Below are 10,886 nucleotides of genomic sequence, written 5' to 3'. Positions count from 1 at the left end.
GATAGACTGGGGAGCAGTGGGAGTTTCCATCACCATATACTCTTAAGCACAAACTCAATAGTCTCTCTGAAATGGTGTACAGCCACCAGAGCGATGACTTTTTAGCGACCAGACCTACATTTCTGCGCGCCTGTTTTYTTCCTAAAGTGAAGCAGGCTTTTACAGTCTCTTTTCTCCTTGACAATCTTTTACTCATTAAATGTTTCTGAAATTATTCTCCAAATCTGACTACGTCTCACAGGTTATTTCTGTTCCTCTGAAAATCTGTTATTGATCAAATAACAGTTTGCAGAACCACGCAGGGTCCTGTCAATACAGCATGCTGGACATGTAGGAGACAGCGGAGATATAGAAAACACAAGATTGACAGAGAATTTCTTTGCTGTTTGATGACGAGTAAAGAGTAAGTTATTCAGTTATTTGGGATGTCTGGGCTACCTCACCAATGGCTGAGCATGTAACTTTTTTTGGTGGATGAGGGTTATARAAACAAGTTATTTGTGCCATCTATTTAAGGGTCCTTAATGGGTACATGTGGCACCTGGCCCCACATTCTAAACAAAATGACATGGACAGAGGAGCTGGGAAGTTGTGACACTTCTCTCAGTCCAGACAGTTACCAACCCAACTCCCAAGCCACCATGACATTTATATGAAAAACTGCTGAGGGTGAAAGGAGAGCTGAATTGCCTGGAACTGAGGAAACAGGGACGACGCCTCAGAATAGATGTATGGGGGGATGATGTTTGAGAAACCTCTTTGAGTACAGGTTAAATAAGGTAGAGGTTATGTGATTAAAAAAAACCCACGAGCATAAGCATTATTTACATCAGCCACATGGGACTGAAGGAGGGAGAACTAAGGCCATGCCAAGAAAATGGAGGAAGCTAGATAAAAGCTCCAGCTTGACTTTTACCTCAGAGATGTTCCCTGTTGTCTCTTTTCTATTTGGGCATCAAATTTTGAAAAACTCAGAAAGGGAAGGTAGTCAAYTGAGAAACTACCATTTCTCACCCGCATGGGAAATTACTCCTTTTTCCTGCAAAAAATGTCAATATACATCTTTTTTTTAACAGAACATTTTCAAGAGTTTGATTTTTCACAGATTTTCACATTTTTTCTTTTTTTTTTTTCCCGAAAGGATTTTTTGGGGAAAGGAGGAAAGTGGGAAAGCTTCTAGGTGAGCTGCCAATAAATAGCAAATGTGCAAAGAAAGGAGTTGTGACCATGGGACTGTTTACAACAGAGGTCTTAACCAGATGTGAAGAAATCCTAATAGTGCAAACCCAACACTATGGGGGCATAAAATCATCGTGCCTATTCTGCTGACATTAGTGAGAGCTTACAGATCAGCAAAGCAAGAAACTCCAAGGAAGTAAGATTCGTCCTGGTTCTAGTGGGACAGAATTAGCTTAGATCAAAGATGAGATAATCTGAGACCAAACCAGCCCCAACACTTCCTTGCCACAAATAATGACTTCTGCAGCAGAAATGGCAGCAATATTTGGCCTCATTCTCTTACATTTCTATGTGCAGCAAGCACATTGAGGATGTTTGAATACCTTTTTTTGGTTCTGAGTTATCATCCCAGCCCCTCCAGATAGTTGTGGTATAGAGATACAAGCTGTCTCTTGGGAAATTAGGTGCTATCCTAGTGTCCTGGCAAATGAGCAATACAGCCTGAGCAATCAGGCTGGTGTTCCCCACACACAGTCCAGGAATGTGCAGATCCCTGGCTGTGATCAGACAATAAGACCAATGTGTGGAGGGAAGAAGTCTTCTGTAGCACATCTGAGCCACTCAAATTGGCTAGTTGTAGGGAGCAACCCCTGAGGCCAGCAGGATGAGGAAGGACGTGTTGGTCCTTCTTGGCGTGTTCCAGCTAARGTTAGGTTCCTTTGGGGAGCAGACGTCTTAATGGGGACACTCTTAATGTGAACCTGATGAGACATCAAGTCTGGATGTCCAAGCTATGATCATAGAATCACAGAATCTTTATGGTTGGAAAAGACCTTCAAGATGACCTTCAAAATAAAGTCCAACCACGTAGTACAGTCAGATGTGAGTTCCTCTCCCCGCTACCTCCTTTCCTGTTATACTAATTCCATAGCAAAACCCTGCATGTAGTCAACAGACTGAGATGGAGGGTCACCTTTCCCACCCATAACTGGAAACTCTTGTTCACTCCCCCATCACTGCCTGACATCACTGCTGAAGCGCCTTGCGTGGAGAAGGGCAGGAGATGACAGGGCAGGGGTTCTTCAGCCCCTTTTCTTTATGAGTGATATTTACCCCATGGGCTGAACCTCTGAACATTGCAGAGTGCTTAAAAGAGTCCGTAAAAGGTATGGGGGAAAGCTGCCCAAGGGACTGGCTAGGTCTTGTACAGGCCTGCAAAACTACCAAAGAGCATTGGGGGATCTACATTTAGGAAAAAAAAAAAGAAGAAGAAGAAAAAAATAGAAAATATAGAATGGGAGGAAGAAAAAAAACTGGAAGCACTGGACAGAACACACTCATATGGGTGAGAATGGAGCTTTCTCTTTTAGACAAGGGAATTGGGAGCAGGTGGAGTCCATCTAGACTGACCTGGGAGCTGCGTACATGGGAAAATTTAGCTCTGTTTTTCATCCACTTTCTCAGTGTTCTCCCTCTACCTGCTTTCAAAGTACAGGCCCAGATTGGTGTTTCACAATTTCTGAGAGAGCAAGCTGCAGAAAGGCCTTCACTGTGTGGGCTTCTTGACACCTCAGAGCCATGAGCCCATGGGCTTACCTAACCAGCCTAGAGGCTACAAGAGAGAAATGCTCGCCTAGCTGGGATGCTAGAAAAAAAAATCAAAATGAAATAGACAGGACTGCTCCACATCTATTCCTTTTATTTAAACTTGTAATTTCTCAGTCATTTTAAATATGACAACTACTGCCGGGTTACTCCATTTTACGGAAATGTCTCAAATTAACCGTGGGTTTCTGTCTGGAGCCATTGTGATATTGCCCAACTTCTAAAGATGACTTGGAAGTTATAAGTTTATTTCTAAGCTTTTGCTGCCCTTCRTAATGACTCCTCCTTCCTATCTCAGCCGTGGATGTCAAGCGGCTTTCTAAAAAAGCAACTTCMTTTTATGTAGGAATAGGAAGTGAAGCTTAGCAAAGAGCGGTACCTCAGACGCATTCTTTGCCAAAGGATGGAGAATAGATCCTGTTCAAAGGATGAATCCTGTTCAAAGCTCTCCAGCTTCCCCTGAAACTGTCCTCCCCAGCCTTGGCCACCTCTCCCTTGTCGTTGGCTAGAGGAGAATCAAGCCAGCAAAAGGCAGTCTGGGATGGAGAAGTTTGGCAAATCTAATGCAAGAACTTCCTCATTTCTGCATCTCTTAGGTTTGCAAACAGCCATCTGCCTCTGCAGCACACCTACCCAAGGAGGCAATGGGGAGGGTTGAAGCTGCCTTCTCCAGTCCCACCTCATCCAACATCCTGTCCTCAGACAACTCGCCCCCATGTCAAACTCTCAGATTTTTACCCATGTGGCTAATAAAAGATAGGTTGTGCATCGCACTCAACAAATATTCACTTTTTTTTTTGTCCTTCTCGGTAAGAGCAGCCGGAGTATGAGCTACATGAGATCATTTAAATCCCAAGATCTTTGAGACCAGGAGTCCCTCCCCTTCTGCTCCTGAAAATAATGTAATCACTATGTTATTCAATCATCTTCTGTGGTTTTTGTGGTGTTTCTTAGGACACAGTCCTGCAAAAGCTTAAGAAGACTAAACACTAAACCAACAGGTCTGTCCCTACATGGAAAAAAACCCAAAGAACCCAGTTCTCTATGCACCTTGTGGAAAGCCTCAGGAATCTATTGAAATGAATCCTTGGTCTTAAAAAATATTTATTTCCTATGACAGACATGTTTCTTTTTCACTGTTGAACATGCTGAGGCAGAATGAGAAAGTTACTTCCCCAGAGCCACCCACAAGTCCCTGACCAGCTCTTCGTTCGTTAGACCACTCTGCCCTCTCACCGCTATAGTTGAGTGAGTTCATAGAGGGTTGTGACTGCCTGGAATAAAATGCATTTGATTAAAAAGAAAATCTTTTACAATCAGAAAAAGAGAAAGATCTTTGTAAAGCCAGCTTATCAAGCTGTTTCCTAAAATTTGTTGGTTTGCATAGTGAGAACACCACCCATCCACAGTTATTGTAGCTGTTTTTAATGATAGCTGCTAATTTTTCTGTGGGTTTTGCTTGGTTTTCTTTGTGTTTCTTATTTTTTGTGCTGTTATTTGGATTGGCCAAATTCTCTGGGAAGTGCAGCTTACGCCCCCTCCTAAATGGATTGCTTTGATATTCAAAATAGAGCAAGGAATCCTTGGGGGGAAGAAAATACTTAGTTCAGACAAAGAGGCATGGATAAAAAAAAAATGGCTAATTCAAAGAATCTGCAAAATCAGTCTGCTCCTGAAATCTGAAGGTRTGACAACCAAAATAGTCAGGGCTTGGTCTCCAGGATGAGGTGAGTGAGGTGTGAACAGGAGGTATCTTCTGGAGAAGATTCTGCTGGTGTCTCTGCCATTGGTGYTATGGAGCACCTCTGTCATGATCAGAGGTTCATCCATCCTTGGCCATGGCTCCAGTGGCAGCCGCTTAGGAAACAGCACAAAGAGGGAGCAACCCACCACCTTGCACATTTCCTTGGAAGTAAAGAGAAGCCCAATAGACGTTTGTCTTTTTCCTTTGCTTCCCACCACCCTTTGCTCCATCTGGGGATAGTGAGARGGAGACTCCTTACTGTCATTCATGCCAGCCCAGACAAAGGGGATGTCTGAGGGCACCTGTTTAATTGTTTCTCGTAAGGCATGTTTAGGTCCTGTGGTCAGGCACTCCCCACATCTCTACAGGCTGCTGTGGTGTGCCCACAAAACACTGTGAGACAGGACATCACACGTTTCGGTCAAGTGAGCTTGACCTGAATGAGCTTCCATAGGGATTAGACCACGGGTGAGGTGGCCTGTGCAGAACAATTCTCTGCAGTGCGTTCCAACCTCGCCCATGAGCAAGTCTGACCTGTGCACCTCTATAAAAAGATATATTTGAGTTGAAATATCAGCTCTGGACACCAGAGAACATGCAATGGAGSAATGCAACCTGTGCTGCAGGAGTCCGTAGGCCCATCCCAAGCTGCTATGGATGATGCCACACATGGGCTGACTTCACAAGGAGACCTTGTTTCAAGGAGACAAGGCGGGAGGTGTGCCCTCCTGACCCATAGGCCTGTTCTTACCTCCCCTACGCTGCGGCCGTATGTGTTGGCTTGCAGCCTCTTGCAGCTCAGCCAAGCATCTGCCAAGCTCTGGCAGGGCTCGGTGCTCAATGTAAGCAGCCATTTTTCCTCCAGACAGATGTTTTGATTAGCGAGCGGCCACTCTGGCAGAAGGCAGCTGTTTTCTACTTCTGGAGGGAGTAGGAAACTTATATTATCTTTTTCTTTTTATTTTCCTTTTTTTCCCCTCCTCTGTCAAGAAACCTTTTGCATCTGCTTAATCTCAAGGGCTTGCAAATCTGTGCGCTCCTACCCCCACTATTTTCTCTGACAGGATGTCTCAGTWTTTTGGCTAGGCCTGAAATAACTGGATTTGCTGATGGGTTTACTTGCTTGGGACAGCATCACCTGCTGCAGCAAGAAAGCATGACTTGAGAAAAKCCAAAGGTTTGGGGACTTTAGTTCCAATGGAAATTGCAAGACTACCATGTTTTGCTCCTTAGCAAATCAGAGACCCCAAATAATCCAGTGGATTCCAGTCTACAACAGATGCCTCTTGTGGAGGGGTAAATCACAGGAGCATGGAGCTCCTTCTGTGGACACTGGATGGCACAAGATAGCCCTTGTAGAGGGCAGTTTGGCCAAGCTGGATGTGCTCAGGCCTGGACCTGCAGTAATGCCACACTAGCTTGTGCCAACATTCCCTGAGGAGTGCAGTTGCTCTGGGGGGAAACTCTGAAGACGTTCTGGAAGACCTTCTCCATGAGACAGAGTCTTTGAAAGACGCATTAATGTGAGCACAATTCCARCACACTGTTTCTGACAAAGACCATGAACTGTTTGGGATCGAAGCATTACCAGTTGGTAATGCTCAGTTCTCAACTCCTCTAGCCATAAGACAGAGACATCTTCCTGCTCCCTTTCAAAGATCATTGAGGCTTCTTGCTCCTGGCTCTCCAGCTCTTTACTTTCTCCATTTCTGTAATTCTTCCATCACAGTTCATATTAGAGTGGAGCAAGTTTTGGCCATAAGAGCCATGCTGATGTTAGCCGAAGACCCAAGAGTATATGTCTATTGCTGGAGGTGTCACTGTTCTCCCTCTTTCAGGAAAGGGGTCTCCACCAGGACATCAGCYATCACATTCTGCTACAGAAGTGTGGTCTTTTCTCCACCTTCTCCCTCAGACAGGCCTTCTATATAATTGATGCTGTTTATAGCACAGCACATCCTTGTTATCATTTGTAGCTCTCTTCTAACCACGTCCTAGCAACCAAACCACTAATCATTTAGAGACCTAAGAATAAAACAATAAATAAGAAGAGCTTGACCAAAACCCAGCAAAAATGAAAAACAGCAGAATAGATAATGGTCAGGTTGGAAAGTCTTCTTCATTCCCATTTAAGTAGTTGTTCTAACCAAATTTTTCAGTATTTCTCCAGGTCTGCATCTTGCMAAGTAATGCAGGAATGCCAGGTCAGCAAAGGCCACATAGAGTTAGTTTATTGAAGGAAACAAAACATTGGAGCATTTAAACTGTCTAGGAAGTGCCTAGAACAGTGGGAGGGAAATTTCAGTGGAACCTTTTCATTTTCATTAATGCAAAAGTGCAAATCATGAATAATTATATTATTGTACCCAAAATGAGTTGATTTCAATAATTCTCAGAGGGGGAGGACACACAAAGAGAAATTCAGCATTTAAAAACTTCCATAAATGTCTATATCTGTATATTAAAAATAAATTTCACAAGTATTTCTTTATGCTATTTCTTTTGGAAGTACTTTTTTCTTCTTTTTTTTTTTTTAAGATATTCTTAGTTTTTAAAATGAAGTAAAATATCTAATGTTGGTCAAGTATGAAAACAAATGGTAGACCTACACCAAAGTCCAATGGAAAACAGGGGTCATTTTGTGATTTCAAAGGCATTGGTGGGGAGTTGGAGCTGCCCTCACAATAAAACACTATTGGTTTGCTCAGGTGTCAAGGTCTTTTCCTACGGCACATTTTCATGAGGATGAGGCAAATGATGAATTGCGACCTCTTTTCTGCTAGAGTCTTGTTCTTTTCTTCACTGCATCCACCCAGGCAATCCCATCACCACTTGTCTGTGTCATCGACATCGCTGTTGCAGAAGACATGACCATACACATGTCAGAACCACCCTGGAGACTCAGGATGAGCAAAGCACAGTGGGCTGGCACGTCCCCAAACCCTACAGTCTTGGTTGGACCTTGACCTCACGGAGTTTGTTGGCAGAGCTCAATTTCTTGCCTCTCTGGGAAACATTTTCTAGCCTTATTTGAAGAAAGGCAAGTGAAATAACATATAGTCACATCCTTTCTTCTCCACCGCAAAGCTGCCACCAAAATACCGGCGGAAGCTTTGCTTGAGCAGGGTCCTGAGGTAAGATTTTCGAAAGACCAGCCGGCCCAGTCTCTGTATTGCTACTCAGAGCCTAAGTCCTTTTGGCTTTTTGAAATGTCCCATCCCTGTGGATTGAGGCTGGACCTCTATGAAGTATCAGTTACCTTCCCCAAACATGATATCTTTTTACAATATCGATTTGGCTGATGTCAGTGTGTGGATATCCTTTGGTTTCTCCCTGCTGAAGCCTGGACATGGAGGATTCTTGCTGGGGTATTAGGTGAGGTGGGATAAGACCCTGGAGCTGAGACCTTTGGTGCTGGTGCAGATTAGGTCTCTCTCTAAATTAGACCTACATGCAACAGCTGGTGCTGGAAAATTTGTCCAGGCTTCCTCTTACAGGTCTGTCAAAGAGACAGGGTGAAATACTACCTCTTGTAACAAGAAAGGCTCTGACCACCCAAACCACTTGGCTTGAGTTAGCCATGAGGAGAGATGGAAAGATGCATTCAGCCCAGAAAAGATGGTGCAAGCAAAGGGGTCTCATGGTCCAAATGGGACCAGGGTACAAATGCAACCACACTGCCAAAATTTCTCCTAGTCAAAAACCTCCTTGGTGTGGTTGAATGTCCAAAGCAGTGCAGCAGAACCGGTTGTGATGCCCATCTCGGCACCAACACACCATGGGGAAACACATGAGATAGAGCCACAGACAGATGTCCCACGGTCCCTGCTTCCCTGCCAGGGTGCCCAAGGGAGGACATCCTCACCCTTCACCACCTTGTCCAATGGGGAGGACATGCCCATGGAAATGGCCTCAAAATGCACCAGGGAATGTTAAGATTAGATATTGGGAAAAAAATCTACGTGGAAAGAGTAGTCAAGCATTGGAACAGACTGTCCAGGGAAGCAATGGAGTCACCATCACTGGTAGTTTTCAAGAAACCTGTAAATGAGGTGCTTAGGGACATGGTTTAACAGCAACGGTGTGAAGGGGCTTATGGTTGAACTCAATGATCTTGAAGGTCTTTTCCAACCATAATGATTCCAAGATTCTGTGATCCTCACCCCTTCACCACCTTGTCCTTTCTTGCTCTGCCCCATTAGTGCCACTGAGACCCCCAATACACACCCATCACTCCACAGGCAGCCCATCCATCCTCTCCTGAGGTGATCCTGGTGACGTGACGGGCCCCCAAAGCATCTCCCTGACCTTGCACCTCCTAACTCTATTGAGAAGAGGCAATTACTACACCTGCATGGCCCCTTTGAAGGTTAAGTATGTCAAAGATGCTCCAGTGAAACAGTAACAAGGACCATCCTTGTTATTGCTTTCAATGCATACATCGACCTTAGGCCTTTTAAAGGTTGGTAGCAAGCGGTGTCTAAAGCTTTTCTATTATCCTGCATTGACTAAAAGCAATACCTTGCAGTCCCCTGGGTGAAAAGGAAACTCTAGCTACTTATGCTTATTATCTTGGTAAATAATGCCATTCAGAATTGGAAATCCTGGCACAAAWTTTTCTTCCAAAAATTTGCATATGCAAGAGTTGGAAAAACTTTAATGAATCATGCTCTATTTCATGACAACCAGGTCACCTCAGCATAGTAAAACCTGGTTAAAACCTGGAGAAGAGACTGCCAAATTCAAAYGAACCTGCTCTCAGGAAATGCTGTGACTGATTTAGCAGGCAATACTTCCTTTCCAACTGTGTTGAGTCAGTGCCCAGAGCAGTGCTCAGACCTGTATACAGATTCATGGGCCATCTGAAATCTCAGGTGTGAGAAGTTTGTGAAATTTGGATGGGAAAAGAACTCAAATAAAATAAAAATAAAAATGTGTATTGGATATTCTGAAAGATTTTGCTAATTCATTTATCTTTCCTCAGTTTATCAGTATTTTTACTGATTTCATTTTTATTTTTAAAAATGAAGCAAAAGAGAGAAGACATTTCAAAAAAATACATTAAGATGTCAGGATGTCTCTGTTAGAAATGAACATCTCATTTTAGAGATCTCTATTTTTGAAGCATTTCAGACATGTTAGAGAGAAAAAGAACACTGATGGCTGGGTGAATTTGCTTTTCTTGCAAAACTGGCTTACAGAAATTTTCTTTAAATGTGTTCTTTGGTTTCTGACTCTAATGACATAGCACTAGGTGGACTTTTGTGGGCATTTACTATACACTAAGACATACTGATTCCTGGACCTYCAGTTCCCGACACTTGTGCTGATTACAGATCTTGAGGTATTTGCAAGAACGGAAATTGAAGTGTCTTTGCACAGCAATGAGAAATTGGGGGGTTTTGGACATGTCGTCCACACATTTCAATGTCTTTGGTTTTCAGTAAGATTTTGCTGCTCTGGTTCACAACATTTGGATGTCTTTAACTGAAGCTAAAGAGCATTTTTCCTTTCGGTAGTATGAACAGTGAAGCAGACTGGGTCTTAATTTTCCCATTTTTGCAAGAGGGTTGAGTCCCACACCTTAAATTCACTCTCTAGAGGTGCAGGAAAGGCAGAATATTGCCAAGGGCATGTGGGTAGAGTGGACTTTGATACTGGTTGCCTTATATAAGGCATAAGATGCTTTATATACTATTGGCAGTAGGACTTCAGTAATGCTGACTTCATCTGTCACATACTTTTTCAGGCCCTGAAAAGGCCCAGATTACTGCGGTTTGACTATTTTGACTGCTTGAATCTAGTATTACACCATGCTTATTGAACAGAGCAGAAATTGTCATTCTGGACTACAACATATCCGCACTCTCAGGCACAGGAGTGGGAAACCTAGTGTGGAGCAGAGTACGTGCCATGGAAAGTGTTTCGTTGGTCTGTGTTTAGTGCTTTTTGAGATGCTTGAGGTTGTCTTTGACACCCAAAAGTGGTTTGGAAACATAATGCAGGACATGTAGAGGAGATCATCATTTTCTGCAAGCTCGTGGTATCTTAGGCAGCACTAGGGCACTGCAAATGGCCAAAAGAACCAAGTCCTGATGCATGTCCTTCTCTCAGTACAGTGATATTTCCTGCAATCTGCAGCATCCCTTAAATCCTTAGAGCATCACCTTTTTCTGGAGCAAGACCATGCTAGTCGGTGTATCTCCTCATTGAAGAATGGACACCTCCAGAATAGTCGTTTGTGCCTCCTTTTAAAACTCATCTCCATGTCAGCATCTCAAAATATTACTGAAGGATCCCTTAAGATGCCCATTTCTTGCTGGTGACCTACCGAGTCTCTCTGAGCTTCACCTGCAAA

This window comes from Nothoprocta perdicaria, unplaced genomic scaffold (assembly GCF_003342845.1).
Source record: "Nothoprocta perdicaria isolate Ctin4 unplaced genomic scaffold, notPer1 scaffold_101, whole genome shotgun sequence".
Taxonomy (NCBI): domain Eukaryota; kingdom Metazoa; phylum Chordata; class Aves; order Tinamiformes; family Tinamidae; genus Nothoprocta; species Nothoprocta perdicaria.
The sequence above is the reverse complement of the archived record's forward strand: the minus strand, read 5'-3'. Positions refer to the sequence as shown.